General features: G+C 36.4%; 1 protein-coding gene across 2 annotated transcripts in view; it reads right to left on the bottom strand.

Moving 5' to 3' along the window:
- The window catches only part of EDA (ectodysplasin A), a 358,319-nt gene that overhangs the window by 92,696 nt on the left and 240,061 nt on the right, over positions 1-25,562 (bottom strand). The gene's annotated exons all lie outside the window — the stretch shown is intronic.

Below are 25,562 nucleotides of genomic sequence, written 5' to 3' on the forward strand. Positions count from 1 at the left end.
TAACAACAAGCACCTACTGTATAGCACAATGAGCTATAAATATTTTGTAATAACCTGTAAGTGAAAAACCTTGAAATATATATATATTCATCTGAACTATTATGCTATACATCTGAAACTAACACAACATTGTAAATCAACTATACTTCCAAAAAAAAATTCAATGTCTAAAGCTCACCCTCCCTTCCACTGTACAAATTCTTTCATTTTTGATACCATTATTATTTTAATAATATAGGCATAAAATTTTGGTTAATATCTTCTGCCCCTCTGTCATCTGCCCCAAATATCTAATGGGTAATCCTTCAGTCCTACTTGTCAGTATAGTTCTAGGGTTCAGAGATCCCAGTCATAGATTTCTAATTTCCCTCACATACTACCGATGTCTTCCCAGAACTAGACTTCAGCCTGTTACTCCTTCTTGGACCGCATTTTTATACAGCCATTACTTTTCCACATTCCTATCTATGCTGAACTTTTGGGTTCTTCCCAGAATGCTGTGCATCCAATTATGATAGGATGGTATCGTTTATGCTAACACTCTTCTGGGAGTTAGTAATGACAAAGTGCACAATTATTTTTTCCCTTTCTTACTCCAATAGGACTCCTATAGAACTTGTGGTCTATAAGATTCATTTCAGTACTTGGTCCTCTACTGTCTTATGATGTTCTCTCATAATAGTACAATGTATTTCATATGCAAATGGGCCTGGTATCACTAATGATAATCACAGCTTAAATATATACTTGACTGAATTAATCATAATTTTTCAGCATGAGTGCTTATTTGTGGCTAAAGAAAATGTGCTTGAGGAAAACAGTGGACCGAGTATTACAAAATAGGATTGAAAGTGATTTCAAACCCAACTTTACCACTTATAGTTGTGTAAATTTGCGCAAGGTCCTTAAGTTTTAATTTCCTCATTTATAAATAGGGGCAATAATTGTACTTTGTTCATTAAGCAGTTATTGTGTTAGCAAGTACACAGCATGTAATATGCATTTAATAAATGAGAGATATTATTATAATTGAAATTAATATTAAAATAGACTTGTTAGATAGTTTAGAGGCTAAAAGGAAGAAATGAATTTATATTTTCATCCTAGTGTTGGTTAAAAAAATAAACAATTCCAGAATATTGTCATTTCTGCTGCATCTTTGATTAATTGGAAAAAAGATGGGTAGAACTCAAGAAAGCCTTAACATTCTATACAAACTTTCTAGAAAGCATGTGATTTACCGTTTACATGGACAAACTGCAGCCAATAGCCTTAATATACAAGATTAGCGTTTTGCAGAATATATACATGTTTTAAATACATAATTGACACATGAATGTACAGGCAATCTCCAACTTGCCTTAGGGTTTATTTAAAAATATTTAGGTTGAATCATATGAAATTGCCATTTCTGTATGTCAAAAATGGTTAAATATCATCAATTTCACACAGTTCAACTGAGCAGTGTTTTTGTCACTTCTTTCTTGTTGTTTAGTCACTAAGTTGTGTCCAACTCTTTGCAACCTCATGAACTGCAGCATGACAGGCTTCCCTGTGCTTCACTATCTCCTGGAGTTTGCTCAAACTCACATCCATTGAGTCAGTGATGCCATCCAATCATCTCATCCTCTATTGCCCCCTTCTCACTTGTCTGTAATGTAAAATGCATTTTCTCATAGAATCAACATAATAAAGTCTGGCTAGGTTTCCAGATAAAGCCCATATAAAGTTACTTACCCCACAACATATATCAGTTCAGTTCAGTAGCTCAGTTGTGTCTGACTCTTTGTGACCCTATGGACTGCAGAACGCCATGCCTCCTTGTCCATCACCAACTCCCTGGAGTTTACTCAAACTCTTGTCCATTGAGTCAGTGATGCCAAAATAAATAACTTATCACAATAATAATGATATAATCCCAAACTGCTATTTACACTAAAATCTCAATTATTTTAGTGTAGAACAAGTAATTCTAGATAGAAGAGTGTTCTTAATAACTTGTGCTGAAGTGCTGAAACTCCAACTATTTTGACTAGAAATTAGACTACAACATGATTTAACTCTGTGTTTACTGAGTATGTAGAAAACTATTTGCCTGTACATTAAATGGCACCAGCCCACTATGGTTTTAAGTGTTTTTTTTTTTTTTTTTTGTTTAAGTTACATTACGGAGTGATACATGCTTTGTTAAGTAAAGAGAAGCATAAAGTTCTCTGGGAGCAAGAGGAAAAGTATCTAATACAGACTGGGAGTGGACAAGGCTTCTTGCAGGAGGTGCTACTTCTGTGAATCCTGTAGGATGTTGAGAATTTAGTGAGGAATGGGAAAATGAAAAGGAATTCCAGGCAAAAGGACCATTATGCGTCAAGGTTCAGAGGAAAGAGAGAGAAAAGCTATTTTTGGAAATAAAAGTACCTTAAAATAAGTGGTAGGAGGTGGGAAGGAATGGTAAGGAATGAGGCAAGAGATATTAAACAAAGACCAGATAATGTTAAGGAATTAAAATTTTATCCTATAGCAAGGAGATCCTTGGAAGAATTTTTCCTTTTGCATATTTTGTTCTTTTATGAAAGTTTTAGCTATAATTTATATACAATTAAAGAGCTTCCAGGGTGGGGCTAGTGGTAAAGAATCTGCCTCCCAATGCAGGAGACCAAGAGATGTGGGTTCAATCCCTGGGTTGGGAATACCCCCTAGAGAAGGAAATCGCAGCACACTCCAGTATTCGTGCCTGAAAAATTCCATGGACAGAGGAGCCTGGCGGGCTACAGTCCATGGGGCTTCAGAGTCAGACATGACTGAGTGGCCGAGCACACAAACACACAATAAAGTGCACATATTTTAAGCACACAGTCTGAAAAATACACACATTTGTAACCACCATTGAAATCAAGATGTGGAACATTTCCATCACCCCAGAATTTCCCCTTGTGTCTCTTCCAATCATTCTTCAGTACTACCCCAAACCCAGGAACCACTGTTCTGATTTTATTGCATACCTTAGTTTTTCCCATTCTAGCAGTTTAGATAAATGGAATCATACAACATGATTATATGATTTTGTGTTGTTCCTTTCTCTCAGCAAAATGTCTGTAAGACTCATCCACATTATTGAATATTGGTAGTTCATTCCTTTTTCTTCCTGAGTAGTACTTAATTGTATGGATATACTATAGCTTTTTAACGCATCTGCTTTTTGAGGGACATTTTGGTTATTTCCAGTATGGGGATATTATGAATAAAGTTGATATGAGTATGAGTCTTTGTAGGGTATACGTTTTCATTTTTCTTGGGTCAGCACCTAAGGGTGGAACCTTAGGGATATATGGTAAGTATTTACTATAAGGAACTATCAAACTCTTTTCCAGGGACTGTACCATTGTATTAATACATTCCCACTGGCAATGTATGAGAGTTCCAATGTTCTGCATCTTGACTACGCTTGAGATTATCAATTTTTAATTGTAGCCATGCTTGTGGATGCAAAGGAATTTTTCATTGTGGTTGGGTTTTGAATTCTTAACTTCTTATTAACGCTTTTTTTGGTCTCTTACCTTGCTGTCAACTATCAGATTTCACTCCACCTAGTTGTAACATCTTTTCCAGTCTCTTCAAATTTGCTCCTTATAATCTTCTATAGGTTTGTCACCTCATTAAAACTAATTAAAATCATGTAAAAACAGAGTAAACAGGTAGGCAGTGTGTTTCTGAATGGTTTTTGCATAAAATAAGATGTATATTCTCTGGTGGCTTAGAAGTCATTTGTTTACTGCTTATTTCTGGCTGAGGTCTGGATAAGTGAATCTGTCAGACAACTGAGTTTTACATAGGTATGTTATTACAGTATAATGCTATTTCTAGGGGAAAGGGATTTTGAAGCACAAATGGAGAACCTCCCCACTATCACCAGCCAGAATTCTAGAATTTTCTTTATACTCTTTGTGTTCCCTCATGGGTTCAGCTCCTATGAGGATTCTGGCAGGGTCTTCAATCAGCTTCTTATGTCCTGATGGCAGCAGTGGGAGAATGTGCTCACATATTAATTGTTTCAAAGGGTCTGATGGGAGCCCGTGAGAACTGAGGCTCTCAGAGAAGGAGAGCTGAGGGAGAAACCAGCTCCTACAGATAGCAGAAACAACTCCAGTAGTAGGAGTAGCTTAAAGTCCTTTCAGAGAGGCTGTTGGCACTTGGGGCTGGTGCATTGGGACGACCCAGAGGGGTGGTATGGGGAGGGAGGAGGGAGGGGGGTTCAGGATTCGGGAACACGTGTATACCTGTGGCAGATTCATGTTGATGTATGGCAAAACCAATACAATATTGTAAAGTAAATAAATAAATAAAATAAAAAGAGGAAAAGAAAAAAAAAAAGTCAAGTGTTCATTAGATGGGGACTGCCTGTATATGAAAATGCTTTGAACAGAACATAGTTTCTATTTTCTCAATGAAAGCAACACAGAACAATGGTTAGACTGAAAGAGGATTCCTATTCATAGTGACCTTATTTGAATCTCAATTAGAGAGGTAAGAGGGAAAACCATCCTCTGTGTAGTATAATGGTAAAGACAAAAATCAGTGGCTGCTCATATAGTCTAGAATTCTAGCTTGAGTTTTGCATTCATTAGGATAGTCTCCATAGGCAAGTTGCAGAATATGAACAAAACAGCCTTCTTTCTTCAAATATTTCTTTACTGTTGCACAAGGGAGGAGACATCAGGAATGTTGGCCACAGCCAGGCAATTTGTTCAAGGGGAAAAAATCTAATTCTTTACACTTTATTAACTGATTACACCCTTGTTTCCTATGGTAAAATACATGTTAAACAGCACCTGCAGATGACAGGGATCTCAGCTGGAAACAATTCGTTAATGCTGAGACATGAGGGATAAATTCATTCTTGCTAGTGACTCTCCAGATATTGCTATGAACACTTTTTCTCTAGTATCTCAACCCTCAAAATTATTGGGTACCTTTTTATTTTTTTACCAATATTGACATAGAATAAATTTGATTCATTTTATACTTCATGGCAATGTATTTGATTGTATTAATAGTTTACTGATTCATAGGAAATTACTCATATGCTTCTTGAGGGCAGAGACCTCATTTTGTCCATTTTGGTAACCCTATTGCCTAGCTCTGGACCTGGCATATAGTAGGCCCCTAATAAGTGTCTCTCTGTCAAAAGAATAATAGAACTATCAGTAATCCATTCTATAAAGCTAGCATTTTATTTGACATGAATGAGACCACATTTCTTAAGACCAACCATGGTGAGGTAGACTAAGGACACATTATACTACTGGCAGTTAGCAAACCAAATGGATCTTAAGAGCGAGACAGAAGAAACAAGGACACTCAACATTGATCACAGCATCCCATAGGAGCTGCCACCAGCAGGGTCAGGGTAGAGGTAGCAGTCATCAGTCCAAATGCCAAAGGAAATTGGCACCCTGGACATCTCTGATGTGAGTGCTGGGGACTATCCACTTTTAAAAAAATATATATGATGATGACTAAAATTATGTAGTAAATTAAACATGGAAATTAAAGAGAACCAAAATTTTTCACATAGAGCTAAAAGCAGTTACTGAATTCTGCTCTCTAGGTAGTTTGACTTAAAAATCACTGCCCCATAATGCAAGTGACTACAAAGTAGAAAATAAAAAAAGAATAGTATCTTTATTTGAGGAGATTACCATGGTGTGGCACTGGCAAGAAATTATACTATAGACCAGTTCAATCTCTGCCTTTTCTTACCTCCTATTTTGGGGCTCTAGAGATCATTTACAGATAAGGCAATGGCACCCCACTCCGGTACTCTTGCCTGGAAAACCCCACGGATGGAGGAGCCTGGTAGGCTGCAGTCCATGGGGTTGCTAAGAGTCAGACACGACTGAGCAACTTCACTTTCACTTTTCACTTTCATGCATTGGAGAAGGAAATGGCAACCCTATCCAGTGTTCTTGCCTGGAGAATCCCAGGGACAGAGGAGCCTGGTGGGCTGTGGTCTATGGGGTCGCACAGAATCAGACACGACTGAAGCTACTTAATAGCAGCATGAGCAGCAGAGATCATTTAAGACATCAAATAATGCCAAATATTTTTAATATGAAAATTTCTTCTCTTCTATTGGTAGTAAACTCCTAAAAGGTTACTTGTAGGTTTTGAACCTGTGTGGTCTTGTCCTTTGGTTAAGGGGAAATCTGTTTAAGATGCGCATTACAGGGAAAGGTGAGTTATTTTGAATACATACCTACTAACACAAAGGGGGAAAACAGATTTCTCCTCTGATCATGTTTCCTAGGTTTGGCCCTATTCCTAACATCCAGAACAGAACTGAAGAACAATTATGGAATTGATTCTCATCAATGGACAATGAAAGTTGTCTGTAGCTTTTTATGACTTTGAAATTCATACCTACCAAAGATGGCACATTTACCTTGCTGAACGATTTTACTGTTGGAGTCATGTTTAATGTGAAATGGCAGGAGAGGTCCACCCCTACTTAGATTCTGGAAGTCAGCTGGTCTAAGAGCATTAAAACAATGCTCACAGCTGACATGTGCAGAGAGGCAATGACAGAAGAATACCCAAGCATCTTCAGTATGGTGAGCTTTATGGCATAATGATAAGCAGAAGGGGAATAAGAAATACTCTAAAGGATACACTTAAGCATAGTTTCAAATAACATGACATAGTTGTGGGCTGCTTGGGAAAATAGAAACCGTGACCAGCTTGGAATGCAATAGTACAGAATTTGGAAACTTTCTGAGCAAAGGCTCTTTTTTAGCTGACCGCAAGTTGAACACAGAAATACAGACACTGACAGGCTCTACAAATAGCAGTTGCAGCCACAAAACAAAACAAAAAAACACCAAAAAACAAAAAAAAAAACAGTGTGTATGTGTGTCATATAGAAAGAAAAGACTTTTGGTTGAAGATTTAGTCTTTGATCCCTAGAAGTGTGGGTGAAGTTGGTAGTGACAACTTTGAATAAAAAGAAGGGCAGCAAAATATGTTAGACATCACTGCCTTCTCTTGGGAGAATCTGCTCATGTAATAAATACTTTCCCATACCCTAAAGTGAAAGACGCTTTGACACTTTGATAAGGAGAAAGACATAAACTTCTCGTAATACCTGGAAATCACTTAAGGGTATCATTTGTGAATAGAATCACTTTATATATCAGAATGTACCTGTAGAACTTATAAGTGCCAGGATAAAACCATCTCAGCCAATACTGAGCTTGGTATTCAGAAAATATTAGCTTAAATACATTCTCTTACCTATGAATTCTTAAGTGGTTTTTGAAAATTTTATAATAATGTTGCAGTTTATCTTTACAAAGCTGGACTAATGCAGGTTAGAGGGGCATTATGACCGAAAGGAGATTGCCTATGCAAGTTTAAACGAGGATTTTTTTCCTTGTCCAAAATTTCACTATGAAATCCCTTCTGGTTCCCAGTGGAGACCTAACCCTCATAAACTACCCCTAAATCATGTTGTCTACAACATTTAAGATCCAGAAAGGTTAAGAGTGAGGTGGCTAGTGAAAAGAGAGTTGCAACAGTCTGAACTTGAAGGGGAGGGGAATAGGACTTTGGTAAGAAGCAAATTATGAAACAGATTGCTATCGATTCTAAGAGGGCAAAACCATTTAAAACATTTGTAGAAAAATTAAGCAGTGAGAAGGATTTTAAGTAAAGATGAGTCATGAAAGTGAAAGTCTTAGTTGCTCAGTTGTGCAACCCCACGGACTGTAGCCCACCAGCCTCCTCTGTCCATGAGATTCTCCAGGCAAGAATACTGGAGTTAAGTTGCCATTCCCTTCATACCCACGGGGATGGGTGGATACCAAGGATGTGAACATAGATATGTGGCCAGTGGGGCTTCCCTAGTGGCTCAGACAGTAAAGAATCCACCTATAATGTGGGAGACATGGGTTCAATCCCTGGTTTGAGAAGATTCCCTGGAGGAGGGCATGGCGACCCACTCCAGTATTCTTGCCTGGAGAATCCCCATGGAGAGAGGAGTCTTGTGGGCTACAGTTTGTGAGGTTGCAAAGAGTTGGACACAACTGAGTGACTAAGCACACACCCACATGTGTGTGGACCATCAATCTAGGACTGGCTCACAGAAATGTGAGTATAGAAAGTGAATCTCAAAGGGAAAGGTCAGGCAGGATCGAGTGTAAGTACTGCAAAATTGAATTCAATACAAGTATCTTAGGAGCAGGGAGGTAATCATGATGATAAAATCAGCAGAGACTCAAACTGCAATAAATACCTGTGAGGCACAAACCTGAGTGTTGAGGGGAAAAGGAAAGGACTGGGATACAAATCCAGAACTTTAACACTTACACTACAATCATAAAGGGCAGAAAAGGACTGGTAATAATCAAATATTGTAATTTTGTCCTTAGATAACTTGTCATTTTAGTGTCTCTTGTATCTAAGTGTGCCCAGGGCCTCACTTGAAGTAAATACAAAACAACTGGTCATCTGACATAAGGCAGACCAATACTGTTTCAGTAGCTATAGAACAGAGAAAAAACAATTTTTTAAAGACATGGCTGTTGATTAGGATTCACCATTAGGGTGTTTCTATGGAAATCTTTTCTCAGAGAAAAATTCCTGACTCTTGCTTATGATCAGGACAGTGAGTAAAGGAAGTCTCATGCTGAGTATTGTCTCATAAATCTTTTCTTTAACATTTCAACAGAGGTACTCACTCAAAAAGAAAGTAGGATAAAATAAAAACAAATGAAATGACGAGTAGCAAAATATTCATTAAAGTCAGTTCTATGCATATCCATTGTTTGATTGTTAGTTTAGGGACTAAAGTCATCTTTCCATGGAGCAATGGAGAATTAGATTTCTTTGCTGTCTACTGATCTCTTTCACCAAGCTTTAACCCCAATGAATTCTCTAATTTTTATTAATGAGTAAACAATATAGATTTGCTCAATTTATTGCTCCTAGTTACAAGTATCCCTTACAAATCATTAAAAGCTTATAAAGTTTAAAATTTGACAAGCATATGGACATCTGGATCAAGGTGGCTGACTGACCAAACAATTTTAGCTCCACTTTTTATTATTAAGTAAGTTTTTAAAAAAGATTTAATGGAAAGACTAACAGAGGAAATTAGCAGTAAAGAGATTTCAGTATGTTTCTGAAAGACAGAAAGTGGATAGGGTAAAGAACGGCTGAGAAAGAAACAGAGAGGGCTTACAGCCTGGAGGATGCTAGTCTGCTCCTGTAGGACACCAGAGAAGTTTGAAACTTGGAAATGCCAAGTAAGGGAGAGGGTGAGAATAGAATGTGAAAAATTCACTGAAAGCCTGTGTATTGAATAAGCATCTCCTGCTCCAGAGTATAGACACCCTATTATTCAGGCATTTATTCTCAAGGCCCAAACAAACAAACCCCAAATATTATCCTCTAAAAAGACTGTAATCTAAGAACAATCTGAAGTACCTACTATGGGCATTAGTGCCACAGAGGAAAGAAATCCACATTCAGGGATTTAGAGGTCCCCCACAGCATAATGGCTCTTTGCACATGGGTGTGACTTACCGGCCTCATATTTGGGTATCCAGCCACTTTTCTCAACCCCTATATACATTGTTTCAGAACATCAAAGATAAAAAAAAAAGATCCTGAAAACTCTCAGAGATGAAAAACATTAATAGTTAAAATAAGAATTAGAATAGATTGGTTAAGTCATCAGCAATATTAGGTGTTATAGAAAACAATGGAGAAATGCCTTCAGAGTTCTTAGGAAAACTTATTTTGAACCTACTGTTTTATTTTTAGCCAACTATAAATTAAGTTTGATGGTTAAAAAAAAAAAATTTCCAGATTGCAAAGATTCAAATTTCACCTCTCACCCCTATCTTAGAAAGTTCCTTAGGAATATACTCCAGCAAAATTATAAAGAAATAAGAGTAAAGAAAGAGAGACACATGGGATTCTGTAAAGGGTGAACATAAAACTAGAGACTAATAAAAATAAGTCCAAGGATGACAGCTACACAGCAGGTCTAAGAAGCATTCAGTCAGAATAGAAGGAAGGAGGGTTCCAGGAAGGAAAAATCCTGAAAATAAGAGAAGGGTGCTCAAGATTCTACTCACCTTTAAGGAATTAGAGAAACTGTGGATACTGCAGATAACATGAGGAAAAAAATACAGGCAATTAGGAAATTCAGAAAAAAAAAACACATATAGACTAGGAAATGTTAAATCTCTCATAATCCTTGACAAAAGAGAGGAAATTTTTAAATAGCCACAAGAGTATAAACACTGAAAACTGATTTTCGACTTTCACAAATAACCAATTACAAAAGCACAGGCTAACTTAATTATAGAGATACTTAATTATAGATAAAACACAAAACATAAATGTGATACCCAAATGACAAGAGTTACTAGGTAGAAGAGATGAGAGATAAAGTGAAGAACTAGTGGCTTCATCTTACAAAAAAGAGTTATGAGATACTGCCCAGATTATGGAAGAAGAAATAAAGGCCTAAGTATACTTCTCTAATAAACAGAGGGACTAAACGGCATGATAACCACATTAGGATGAGAGGTAGAATAATTGAGGTAAAGATTCATCACAGTAGAAAATTAATAAAGTCTAAAAGATAAATCAAGTAATAGCAGTATCTATGGAAGCAATCACAGAAGAACTAGAGAAACAGTTAATAGAGTTAAAAGTAGTTAAAAGTAATAATCTCAGAGGATTAGAACTGGGAGTAGAGAAGGTTAGAACCATGAAATATTGTTTACATTATAATCCTTTATGTACATAGTTCATATTTTTTAAAACCACATGCATGTACTACTTGGCTACTCCAAAACCAACGAGGAACTTTGAAACAGGAATGTTTTGCCCCTACTAAACTCAAACCGGCCTCCAAGAATCCTCACCTGAAAAAGAACGCTGGCACAGGGCCATGTAAGCATAGCTCCTGTCTCTCATTCCAACTGTCCTTTCCCTCCAATCCCTGCCCCAAAGCCTATGTCCTTTCTCTTAACACGAACTATGGATTAATTTACAACCAGCTTTATCCTCAACCATGAAGATTACTTGTAATGGTTGAACATGGATACAATAATTGTACACATTGAAGGGTACAGTTGAGTTTTGACATACATATGTACAACTGTGAAACCATCATCATAATCAAAAGAACAAAGATATCCATCTCCCTCCCAAATTTTCCTCATACTCTTTGGTATTCCTTTCCCACTAATCCACATGTCCAGTGCCCTCTGCATTCCCAGGCAACCACTAATCTGCTTCCTGTCATTACTGACTAGTTTCATCTTCTAGAATTTCATATAAATACAATTATACAATGTATAATTAAACATTGTATAAAAATACAATTATATATAAAAATACAATACAGTTATACTTTTGGGGGGGGTCTGATTTCTTTCACTCAGCTTAATTATTTTGAGATGCATCCATGTTGTAACATGTATCAGCAGTTTGTTCCTTTTTATTGATAAGTAGCATTCCATTGTTATGGGTGTAACAGAATTTGTTTATCCATTCACCTGTTCATGGACAAAATGGGCCGTTTCCAGTTTTTAGTTTAGGTGTGTACTACTCTCTCAGGGTGGTTTTAATTTGCTTATCCCTAATGACTAATGATGTTGGGCATGTTTTCATATATCTTCTTGGAATTATCTCTATATATTTCACCCATTAAAAAAAATTGAGTTGTTCTTTGCCTGATAGCTCTACAATTTACATTTAAGTCTATGATCTATTTTGAGTTATTTTTTGTTGAATGTGAGCTATTAATCAAGGTTTTTACAAAAATAATGATGTCCAAAAGTTCCAACATGATTATTATTAGATAGACTATGCTTTTTCCATTGAATTCCTTTACACTTTTCTTAAAGATCAATTGACCATATATGTGTGGGACTACTTCTGGGTTCACTGTTCTGCTCATTGACCTACCATCTATTGTCATATTAAAAACACTGTATCTTGATTACTGTTGCTTTCTTATGAACTTTGAGATCAGGTAGTCCTCCAATTTTTTTGTCAGAGTTGTTTTATTTCAAAGTACTTTGTCTTTCCAGATAAATTTTAGAATTGATTTGTCAATTTCTACAAAAAGAGTTAGGATAGATCAAGTTGGGGAAAAACAACATCTTAACATTATTTCACATATTTGAATGCATTATGAAATATATATTTTTAAATGTCAATATTTTTGATTGTTAATTGCTGCTATATATGAATATAATTTATTTTTAAATAGAGAGTTTGTGTCCTGTGAACTTGTTACATTCACTTACCAGTTTTTAGTGGTTGTTTTGTAGATTTTGTATGATTTTCTACAAAGATGATCACATTGTCTGCATATAAAGACAGTTGAATTTTCTTTCAAAACCGATTGTTGTTGTTCAGTTGCTCAGTCATGTCGGACTTTTTGCGACCCCATGAACTGCAGCACGCCAGGCTTGCCTGTCATTCACTATCTCCCAGAGCTTGCTAAAACTCATGTCCATTCAGTTGGTGATGCCATCCAACCATCTTGTCCTCTGTTGTCCACTTTCCTTGCTTTGAATCTTTCCCAGAATCAAAGTCTTTTCTAATGAGTCGATTCTTCACATTAGGTGATCAAAGTATTGGAGCTTCAGCTTCATCATCAGTCTTTCCAATGAACATTCAGGACTGATCTCCTTTAGTATTGACGCCATTATTGCCATTATGCCTACCACAGTTTGGCCTCAGTCCAAACTACAGGGAGGGAACACAGCCCTACCCATCAGCAGAAAATTGGTCAGAACTGGTAACTTGTAATTTTTATTTTATTTCCTTATGGCACTAGTTAGAACCTTCCTCACAAAGCTGACAAGAAATGATGTCAGAGACATTCTTACCTTGTTCGTCATCTAAGAAGGAAAGCATTTAGTATTCACCATAAACTACAATGTTAGCTACGGGGTTTTTGAAGAAGTTCCCCTCTACTCCTAGTCTTTTGAGAAAATTGTATCATGGGTTTGTATTGCATTTTGTTAGCCACTTTGTCTGCATGGATTGACATGAACATATGATTTTCCTTCCTGAGTCTTTTAATAGGGTTAATCACATAGATTATTTCCCCGCTTAAAAAATAGTAAAAGTGTAACTGACACACAAATTAAAAAAACCCAGTGAAAATCTATGTCTATATTCAGAGGCCTTGACTAAAATATTAGGAGAAGAACTCAAAATGTTTTTCAGGTGGGCAGACATTCATGAATGGACATTTTCCTGTCTGTCCTATCATCCATCCATCCATCCTTCCATTGACTGATGTATCTATCCATTCACTGTTTGCTAGGCACTTGCTCTAGTGAAGTAGCGTGCAAGGCACTGAGGGTATAAAGAATTTTGTAGACCTTGTTATTCTGAGTTTTACAATCTGTCTAGTGAGGAGATAAACAACTAATCCCATTGATGTGATGAATGCCATAGTAAGGTCTTGGAGGAAAGTCAATGAAATCATAGAGGAGGAAGTTATCTGCCTGAGGTAAGGAAGTTGGGGTGGATGACTTTTGAGTGGGCATTTGAAAAGTAAGCAGAAGATTTCTAAACAGATGAGAAAGGCATTTCCAGAGAAGTGGCGATAACTTAGGGCTGCTGCTGCTGCTAAGTCGCTTCAGTCGTATCCGACTCTGTGCGACCCCATAGATGGCAGCCCACCAGGCTCCCCTGTCCCTGGGATTCTCCGGGCAAGAACACTGGAGTGGGTTGCCATTTCCTTTGCTTTAGAAATTTTCCCATACTTCCAATGCCTTCTCTACTCATTTTAGAGAAATTCTGCACTCTACCACACACACACATATACATACACACATATGGGCTTCCCAGGTAGCGCTAGCAGTAAAGAACCCTCCTGCCAATGCAGGAGAAATAAGAGATATGGGCTTGATCCCTGGGTTGGGAAGATCCCCTGGCGGAGGGCATGCCAACTCACTCCAGTATTTTTGCCTGGAGAATCCCATGGACAGAGGAGACTGGCAGGCTACAGTCCATGGGGTCGCAAATAGTCAGACATGACTGAATCAACTTAGCACACACACATACACATACACACACACACTTATTGTTTAAATATAATGAAGTGCTTTTCTATAACCCAGAATAGAATCTAACCTCTAGGAAGAAACATGTTGGACCCTGGCAGACCACTGCCAGTTTGTGAGGCACAGCTCTGTGTGAAGGAGCAGACGGTCACTGGTAAAAAATGAGAAACTAGGAGCAGCTTCTTGGGAGTAGTTGTCTAACCTCAGAATCATGTCAATCAAGCATTACACATGCAATTAGAAATATTCCAGCTTCAAAGCTTGTATGTTAGCCTAAGGACCTAAATTACCATTTGCTCACTCTCTGATTACCCCAGCTCCATGACGAGCCAAGTTCTACCTAGCATTGCCAAAAAACAGCAAGAATTCTTTTAATTGCTTTAAACAAGTTTTCAAATTTCTTTGGCAAATCAAGTCAGCTGTACAGTATCTTCCTGGGGTCTTCAGTTGACATTGAACTGGGACTGTTCAGAGCCCAGTTCTAAGAAATAAATAATGCTACGAATTCTGTTAGTACTGAGATTCCCAAGTGTGAGCACTTGCCAGTCACAATTTCTGACCTGTGCTAATAGTATCTGTTGAGATAGTAATCAGAGATCTCATCTCTTATCAGTTGATATCTAGTTGTGTGGAAAATGTTGCCATGTCTGCTAGAGAGTTGATTAGAAATGTTTTGCATTACTTCTTGCCCATAAAGGTCAAATTCTGTTAAAATACACACTTTTAATATAAAATGGAAGGTTTTGTAGAATGAAGAAACTACTACAAGTTGGTGGCACATATATTTCCAGCAGCATTCAGTACCACAGAGTGCAAGGTATTCAAAGGATTTGAGTCACCAAGGAGTTTATTTTTTGTAAAGAATATCACGCTACCAAAATTTTTCTGAGTTCCCACTGCAGTGTTTTTCAACTATTTAAAAATTTAATCTATGCCTGCTTTAGTAAGTTTAACTCTTTATGTCATTCCTGTTTCTGACGGCAACCTGTTTCCCAAGGAAGTATCCCTGATTTACAATTATCTGCTGTGTATCCACACCAGGTTAATCAGACTACTTTTAACAGTTTGTATTATGAGAACAGTAGATATTTATTTTTATGCTTTTTTGTAAACAAAAATGATAAGCATTCTCTTCATTCCAAAAATCATTGCCTCATTGTTTACATGGGTTTCATTCACACTTATCACCACCTTTTACTTCAACTACTCCCCAAAGATTTAGCAGTTATCTGAAGAAATTTGCTCAAATGGCTCTAAATTTACTCACCAAGTGCAACACAAAAAATGTCTACACTTTCATAAAACCCCAATCATTCATTTACTAAACATTTATTGCTAAAATACTGTGGAATGTAAGATATTATGCAATGTAATAGGGATACAAATAAAGTGAGATGTGGCCTTTGCCCTCTACGTAGTCACTGTTTAGTATGATGGATCTTAACCAGGGCCAAGTATCAGAATTACTTGGAGAGTCTTTACAAAACTGACACAGAAACTGCTGAGATCACCACTTGAGGAAGTAAAGTTTGAAGCAGTTTATAAAGCTTTAGTAGCTTGATAAATAGAGATAGAACTTAAGGGACATCATAGGTAGAGGGAATACCATGTACAAATGTATTAAAGCATGCTACTAGCTCTAAATTTTCTTATCTATAAAATGGGAATTATAATCACCTTATAGTGTTATGGGAATGAAATGAGAACTTTTATGAAAGTGCCTGGTGTTTTGTAGATGTCCAATCAAAGTTGTGTTCTTTGTCCTAACAGTCAAGGTAAAATTGATTTAAGAAATAAATTTTCTTCACCTAGTGTGACCCTGAAGAAATGAAATATAGAATGGATAAGATGTAATCGGTATTAAAGGGGGAAAAGACAAGTTTGTGGCTTGGAAGAGATAGCAGTGCTGGGCATACACGAAAGGGAGAACCTAAGCTAGGGCTATAAGACAATCAAAATCAGATTTTGAACAGTTTTAGAAGAAATTGTATATCTGCATGTTAAATGGTGATGGGAAAAGTAATTAAAAGTCACTCTGGTTATCTGATCCTAAAGTGAGAAGAAATCATGCTGCATGTATATTCTGAGTACATTTTAGTCTTTCTTGCTACTATTTCCATTGTCAGGAGGCGAGGATAAAAAATAGGATGGTGTGTGTGTGTGTGTGAGTGTGTGTGTGTGTGTGTGTGGTGATGGTAGGGAGGGAGAGGAGAATAAAGAGAAGCTCTGGATACATCCAGAAAAACAGCCATCTTACTTACCAATAAAAAAAACTCCCTCTACTTTCTGCACAACGATCTCATTGAATTGATTCTCTATCACCAGTGACTTAACATTCACTTTAGCAGATACTTCCTTTGCCTATGTTGTAGCTAATTAATACAGAAATATAAAATCTACACATTTATAAAATGGTAGTAGCTTGAATTTTAGACACTTTTCCTCAAAATAAATGGAGCCTAACATTTTATAAGCATTTGTTCCCTTAATTCCAATAAAGGGAGAATTGGTTAGTAAAACAAAAACTATTGTTTAAAACATTCATAGATTGTAACAAAAAGTGAGTAAGATTCTCACTAGTGAAGCGCAAATTAAATCAACAATAAGGTACCACTACACATTCATTAGAAAGGATAAAATTTTAACAAAGACTGACAATACCAATTGCTGGCCAGGATACAAAGCAATATGACCTCTCATTTATTGCCAGTGAGAATGCAAAATTGTACAGCCATTTTAGAAGACAGTTTATAAGTTTCTTACAAAGTTCAACATACAATGCAGCAATTACACTCCTAAATATTTACCCACTTAATCTGAAACTAATTTACACACAAAAAGTAGCAGGCAAATATTTATAGCAATTTTGTTTATAATCACAAAATGCTAGAAACAATCAAGATTCTCTTCAATAGATACAGGGATAAATAAACTTTATATATATATATATATATAGTGGAATGATCAGTAATAAGGAATAAGCTATTAGGCCACACAAAGATGTGGACAAATCTAAAATATATACTGCTAAGTGAAAGAAACCAGTTGGAAATGCTACATACTGTAAGACAAAACTATAGAAATGGTAGGTAAACAGATGATTGCTGGTTGCCAGAGGTTTGAGGAAGAGGAGGCAAGGCTGAGTACATGGAGCACAGGGCTGCCTTTTTAAAAGTGTGGTGAGACTATTTTTTTATGACATTTCAATGGTAAATACATAACACTATGCATTTTTCAAAACCCATAGAACCTTACATCACAAAGAGTAAATATTATGTATGCAAAGTTTAAAAAGTCATTTAAGAAGTCATCAAGAAATTGATCACAGGATAGAATGCAGAATGTGACAGAAATTCTAATTATATTACATATATATGAAATAACCTCACTGAAACAGGTGGGGGAAAAAGAGCTGACCTAAGTAACAGGAAATCAGTAGGGTTTGTCACACTAAAGACAAAAGATACTATAGATAAGTATGTATTCTATTTGATAAAGTCTCCCCTGTGGAGGTGTGAGTTAACAATTCTGAAAACACTGTTAGGTGTTAAATTTGGATGATGAAGTGGATGGTGAGTAGGAGTGGGAGGTTATAGGCAAGCAGGAGAGAAGGCTAGAATGATCCGTATGGTAATGGATTAGAGTTGAAGACATCAGTATGAACTCCTGTTTAGCCTCATATAGATAAAAATGGTTACATATAAGAATATATATAGATTTGCATGTAAATATTGGCTAGGATATATACATGTTTTTTCCCTCTGTCAGCTGAGAAGGCTTAGAAGTAATGATGTGTCAGCAGGATCAAGGACTCAGATCAAGGTTTTTAATAATATTTTCCAGTAAGAAGAACCAGGGATCCTTGGAGAATTGGTTCATGATAGGACTGCTGGAAGCAGGAAATAAACATGTTAGCCGATAGCATGTTGTAGTGCCATAAAGAAGTATTAGTAAAAGTACACATGGATGGTGGTATGTCAAATGACACAGGGGCCAAATGAAAGAGCTCCCAATAGCCAAAGCTTGAACAATTAGAGTAATAAAATAAAGTAGTATTAGATTATAATCCAAAGTATTAAACACATATCCTTGTGTCTATATTTATATAAACAAACAATTAAGCAAACAAACAAATAGCCAGGTGACAAATCGACAATACAGAAGAGTCCCAAACAATTTATGTAGCTATTTTGCCCTCAAGAAAGTGGAGCATAACTCTCCACTCCTTAAACTGCACTGCACACCATAACTTTCAAAGTGTACAGCATGACAAGGGGTAAATAAACAATTTTACACTGGAGAAACCCAATGAACACTAGCTAGCTAGGTGATCAAGATTACGTAAAAATAATAGTATCTACCTTTAATATGATGGGTTGAGAATGGCATTTTATCTCTGTGGTCTTCTTCCCTCAAAACTTATAACCCCAATCTAAAATAATAATATATCAATATTAGTTCCTTCTATGTGGCAAATGTACCACTCTAATGTAATAGGGGCTACTGGCATAGGGTGTATAGGAACTCTACAATCTGTGAGCCTTTCTGTAAATTAAAAGCTATTTTAAAGTAAAAAGTTTAGTTTAAAAACTTTATATTTTAAATATTGCATTAAGATCTTATTTGTCTAGGAAAAACTAGACAAATATATAACCTAAAATAAAACCAGAAAAACTTGTCAAAGCAGTGGTGAAGGAAAAGAAAGAGATATTTCCAGAGTGGGATCACTCTATGAAGATTCCCAGCACAAAGGAAAAGGAGAAAAGTATGCATACAAAAAAAGCTGCTTTCACTGCAGTGACATGCAAAATCTTATCTGGCAAGGTTAAATAGCAGTGCTCTGGAATGTCATGATAGCACAATAGGAATTAGCCAAATAACTTAGCCTGCAGTTACCCACAGACTAATTGGTTTTCTGAAGAACCACATTCCAAAGTTTACACAAATCATAAGGCCTACAAAGATTTATTTTTAATATCTTTTTTCTTTCAGATAATGCTAAAATTGAATTTTTTTAGACATGAAATACAATTTGAAACTTCGTTATTGGATATTCCAAATGTAAAAACTGACTTCTGATTTTTTTTTACAATCCCAAGCAGAATCCAAGATTTTCTCACCTGCAGATTTGATCTTTATAAGCAAATTCATAGTATGTCCAAAATGAAGGGCTCATCTATGGCCACTATTAGAACTGAACTTTGAAAGAAACACCAGTACCAATAATGACAAAATTGTGTAGACCTATGTACGAGACTGGACTTGAAGTAGCCATAATATAAGATAAAAGTCAAGGCCACTGGAGAGAGCAGGGGGAGGCAAGAGCTCAATGGCAGCAGATGATTATTTCACATCACATGTATTTGTTAATCTACATGAGACTTGGGTTGTGTCTATGTCTCCTTGAAAAACAAGTTGGCGGTCTTATGGTTCTGAGTTTGCCTGACATATTTATTCTGTTTTTCCTTTGGGTAATTATAGCTTATTAGCCCTAGTTATATTCTCATGTTGCATAGTAAATTATTCTCCTCTCTCCTTGGTGTTTACACCCTTCAGACAGTGTGTCCCCACCCCCTTCCCCTTTAGTCATCACTTACCTAAATTGAATAGACAAAATTCTTTTAATCTTTGCTCATAAATCAATCCCTCTGGCCCCTTAATCATTTTTTGTTACTCTTCTCTGAACTCCCTCCAATTAATCTATATCTTTTCAGTTAATGAGTTCTGAGAAGCTGAATAGTCCAGGTGTGATCCTAGTTATGTTTGGTGTCTATGTATTTGCAAATGCACCCAAGGGTCTTTTGTAATATGGACAGAAAATGTAATAAATTAACAGTGGCTTTTCTGCCTATTTTATAGTACTCAAAATGGTTAATTATCCTTCAGCTATGGGTTTTCACCACTGGCCATTTCTCAAGTTCAACTTCTGTTAGATTTCAAAATCTATTATAGTCCTGCTGTTAACCAGTCACAAATACTTCAAGTATCTGTCAAAAATAAATCTATTGAGATTCAATCCAACCAGTTGTTTTCAAAAGAACTTTATGTTTAATTCTCCCAGATATATTTTTTCAAGCCAGTCTATGTATACAGACACCACCAAAGTTGACTGCCTTTATTGGGGAAACTAAGATGAAGTTTAGAAATGGTTTTGAAAAAACTGAAAGGAAATTAACTCACTTGACTGCTAAAGGAATGAAGGTTCTTTTTGTAGGAAAAAGGTAATGCATTTTTAGAGAACTGTCACTTCATGGTAAAGGCAGACTATTTCAGAATAATGATTTCTTTCCAAAGAGTTCAACTTCCCTTTCACTTTCAATAGGTATTCAGCTCCCTTTAGGAGAAGTGATGGGTTAGTCTACTCTTAATTTCAGGAAATACATCAGTTTGGGGATAATTCATCCCCATGAATACTTATCATCATTAATTCCCTTCCATTTCCTTCCTCCTGACATTTCTTTGCCTTTTTAGTGCACTTACACCCACCAGAAGGTATATGGTTAGTTAACAGATGGTTACTAAGCATCTACATTGTGCAAAAATTGTACCAGAGGTTACAGAAAAGAACATATATGAGAAGAGAACCTCAAAATACATTTCATATTTGAATAGGAGGGTTTTGAGGGTAGTAAAACACAAAGCATATAAAAACCTGACAAGGACTTAAAACATATTGCATTAAAAAACGCTATTATTAAAAAATAGAAAACTTAAGTGGGGCAGAGGAATTTGGAGTAAAGGAGTTATTAGCATAAAATAGAGTTAATCTGGGATGACTTGATGGAGAAAATGAAAGGTGAAATTAGTCAATTTTCCTCCTCTGGCATGTAGTTTCTGATGAGAAAAGGTGCTCAAACAATAGCTGAAGAAAGGTTTGAGGAATATCTGTGGATTATATTCATCCGTGATACCTTTGCCTATTAGCACAAGCACTAGGAACTGGGCTTTATAAGCTTACTGTGATTCTGAAATATTCTTGTAGTTTTGAGTTCAAACACCTTAATCAATATGACATCAAATATACAAATGGAAATATAGCCCAGTGGGGAAAAGGCAACAACATTTCTATAAGTAGAAATCATATCTTGATTCATTTACAAGAGTTCTTTGAGAAGATAAAAAAGGATGTGGTGTTGGGGCCAGTGTGAGGAAAGCAGGAGAGACTCCATTTTGAAGCCTGTCATCTATCTTAAAGACTGGATGTGAACTGGCCTGAACCCTGCCCCAGAATAAGGAAACCGTTGCTACTGAAAACTAGGTCTCCTGAAGACTTCCCTCCCTACAGATAACAAATGGAGACTGTAGTTGAAGTCAGGCTGCCCCTGTTAGATTAACCATGGAGATATCCACACTACATGAAAAATCATTGTCTCTGCTCCCCCCGCCCCCGCTGCCTTTAACCTTAATTGTTTGTTCTTCTAGCACCTACTTGTTGTAAAACTCAATCATATACAACAAAGAGGTTGCTAACATGTAACCAGTCATGTAGTGGGGGGGTATAAAACGGGGCCTCTCGGAACCATCAGGGTCCTTGTTGGGAACTAATTCCCCTTGGACCCGCTGGCATAATAAACTGTACTCCTTTGTCTGGAGGTTTGTTTTGCAACTCCAGATTCCACAACAGTGGCAATTGGGAAACCACTGGATGCCATTTATTTGGGTTTTCAATACTTTTTTTAAGATTACACACTAAAGATTGCTTAAAAATAAAAATGAGTTCATGTAGAAGTTGGGGGAGACAATTTTAAGGATAGTAAACAAAGGGAACTGCAAAAATGTAAATAATGAGTACTGATTGACACCGAAAAACATGATATATTGCATTCCTATCATGCACTAGGCACCAGCAGCATCATGAATTAGGCACCATTCTAGGTATTTTTGCAAAGTGCTTCTTAAAATTTTTCTACGCAAGTAGCCTTAAGAACAGAATTACTAATGCCTAGAATTCTTTTGGTTTATCTTATAAGTTGACATAAACATTGCATTCTACTTCATGATAAATATTTTACCATAAAAATGATGCTTTAAACTATTTATTATTAAGTAAAACAGTCACAGAAAGAAAATGCTACATGTTTATCCTATAACCTTTCTGTACTCCCAGCCTTGTATGTCATTTAATTTTCACATTAGCACTCTGAAGTAGTTATTATTCCCATTTTGTAGTTGTGGAACTTGGGGCTCAGAAAGATTATCAAACTGCCTTCAAAGTTGATCATGTATCACTTGAGACAGAAGAATTAACTAATTAGAAAAGATGTTGAAAACTGTTAATACCTTGCTCATGTACTTCATTTTACTCATAGGAAAACTGAGGCCAAAAGAGGATATATGACAAGGAAGCCACACTAGTTAAAACAGATCAGAATATTCACTTCATCTACCCTCTCCCATACCAGACAGGTAAGGTACTACTATTATGAGCTCCCATAGCACCCATCACATCCACATTTAATTTTCTTTCGATTATTGCTTAGTTAGTTGTCTGACTCCTCTACTAGACTTTAAAAGCCCTAGAAGGGCAAAGACTATATTGGTTTTGCTCATTATCATGTCTCCAGCACTTAGCAAAGTGACAACTGCAGAGTAAGCACTCAAAACATGGTTTCTACATGTATGTACATCTGCTGTAATACTTTTTTAAATTCATTATATCATGCAGTCAATGTTAACATTTTGCTAATGATCTGAAAGATTGTGGGTTTAAGACTGTTAGATGACACAAGTTCTCTCCATATAAGATGCTTTAACAACAAGGAAATATTACAACAATAAAGATCAAATAAGACTTACGAGAGAGTTAAAGAGGTAAAATTTCCTATTAGAGTGAGTAGGGTAACATATCTAGGAGGAAGAATAACTTAAATCATGTAAGATGACAGTCTCTGAGCTTCTACTTTTAACACAGAAATGATATTTAAGAACCCTGTAAACTATTCCATGAAGACATTGCTAGGACACCATTCAGAAAGGACACTAGAAAGAAAGGCAAAAGTAACTTTCTTTCTCTTATGCAATGAAACCTACTGGGGGAATATGGCAGGAACCTAAAGGAGATTAGTAGGAAGTTCGAAAATGTTTAATGGACAACTACAGGGAAAAACTAATGAAGGTGATGGGAATTATATGAGAAGAGACAAGATAGGATTCACCCATCTGGGAGGAATAGTATTCAGACAGTCACTCTGTCCAACTCATTGTGATGCCATGGACTCTAGCCCACCAGGCTCCTCTGTCCATGGGATTTCCCAGGCAAGAATATTGGAGCAGGATTGCCATTTCCTTCTCCAGGGGATCTTCCCAATTCAGAGATTTAACCTGGATCTCTTGCACTGGTAGGCATATTCTTTACCACTTGAGCCACCAGGGAAGCCCAGAACAGTATTATTGATGTCCAAAAGTAACATATAGAGATGTTCTGGATTTGGATCAAAAAAATCTATATTTAATCTGTAGCTCTATTACTTTCTAGCCAAGTAATGTTGGGAAGGTCAATTATCCTTTCTAAATCTCAGTCTCCTCTTCTAAAATGTCTGAGTAGATGCACTGCAGGATGGTTCCACTTCTGGTAATAACCAAGTAAGCTCCTGTCAAACCAATCATTCTGCAGATAACAAGTGTAAACTCTGGGGAAAATAGAAAAACAAAACTACCTGAAGGACCTGGAGAGTAAAACAAAAGCAGGTAGATGACAGTAGTGGGCAGAATTGATATTTCAAGAAAAGAGAAATGGAGTGAGTTTCCCACTGTGAAAAATGGTTTTTAGCACCTCATGGGGTAGCTACAACTCATATATTAATCTGTGGTCTCACTTCCTTGAAGAACTAGAGGACCAAGTTCAAGGGCAATCACAGCCATTGGGAAGTGAGAGGAAATCCTGCAAAGGAGAGAGACAGAGGGGTATCCCAAATTCTGCCTGTAAATTCTGTCTGAATCTCTTACAGACCCCTGAATTGTATACATACAGAGTAGACTACAAGCAGCCCAGCTAAACCTAAAAGTATACAACTTTCTGATTTGAGCTATATCCCATTGCAGAGGAGATAGGGTTTACAGTGTGAATTCAGCCAAATTAAATGCTTACTTCAAAAAAATACTCTTTAAAGGAATATAACAAAGCCTCTATAATATATTCTTCTCTAATATCCAGGATAAATTCCAAAATTATTTAACCTATTTATTTAAAAAAAAAAAACTAGAAAATGCAATTCATTCTCAAGAGAAAAAAAAAATTAACAGAGAGCAATTCTGAAATTTTTAAAGCAGCTATCTTAACTATGCTCTGGGATATAAAGGAAAATATACTTGTCATAAATGAAAAGATAGAAAATCTCAACAAAGAAACAGTAACTTATATAAAAACTAAATAAATGAAAATTTCAAAACAGAAAAATCCAATACCCGAAAAGGAAAATTTCACTCTATTCATTTAACAGCAGCAGTCCATGAAATGACAAATAATGAATTTGATGGATAGACTCATACAAATTGTCCAATCTTAACACTATAGAGAAAAAAGAATGGAAAAAAATAAACAGAGCTTCAAAGACCCAAGAGATGAAGCAGAGCCTCAGAGACCTGTGAGATACCAAATGGTCTCTGTGTGTGTGTACTAAGTCGTATCAGTTGTATCTGACACTTTGCAATCCCATGGACTGTAGCTTGCCAGGCTCCCCTGTCCATGGGATTCTCCAGGCAAGACTACTGGAGTGGGTTGCCATGCCCTCCTCCAGGGGATCTTCCTGATCCAGGGTTGAACCCATGTCTCTCATGTCTCCTGCATTAGTTCCACTTAGGAAGCCCCATCTACTTCATAAGCACTTTCAAAAAGGAAACAAGATACTGGGTATGTAACTGCCTCACACATAGAAAATACCTAGCAGATAGCTCAATACTGTTGAAGTATCTATGAGAGATATGCAACAATAACTAAACATTTGTGCCAAAGAAGACACATCCAACTTTACCCTTGTGAATTTATCACTACTATACTAAAAATGATTTACATTGATAATAGAAATGTGTTTTAAAAAGGTTTAAGAGAAGTTATACACATTTATAGATAAGAGGTAAATCCATAGTATCTTAACAGGGGATTCTATAAGGCTTGCACTATATCCTTAATCTTTTAAGGTAATATTCTAAATTATAAAAAAGTGCTTGGTACATCTCTAAAGCAGAATACTTCACTGTGTCAATGGTGGAGATACTTCTACAAAATAATTATGAACTTATTCCTTTAAAAATTAGTTGTGAATTCTAAACGACACATGCACCCCAATATTCATTGCAGCACTATTTACAATAGACAGGACATGGAAGCAACCTAGATGTCCATTGACAGGTGAATGGATAAATAAGTTGTGGTACATATATACAATGGAATACTACTCAGTCATAAAAAGGAACAAATCTGAGTCAGTTGTAGTGAGGTGGATAAACCTAGAGCCTATTATA

The sequence above is a fragment of the Oryx dammah genome, unplaced genomic scaffold (genome assembly GCF_014754425.2).
Source record: "Oryx dammah isolate SB20612 unplaced genomic scaffold, SCBI_Odam_1.1 HiC_scaffold_23, whole genome shotgun sequence".
Taxonomy (NCBI): Eukaryota; Metazoa; Chordata; class Mammalia; order Artiodactyla; family Bovidae; genus Oryx; species Oryx dammah.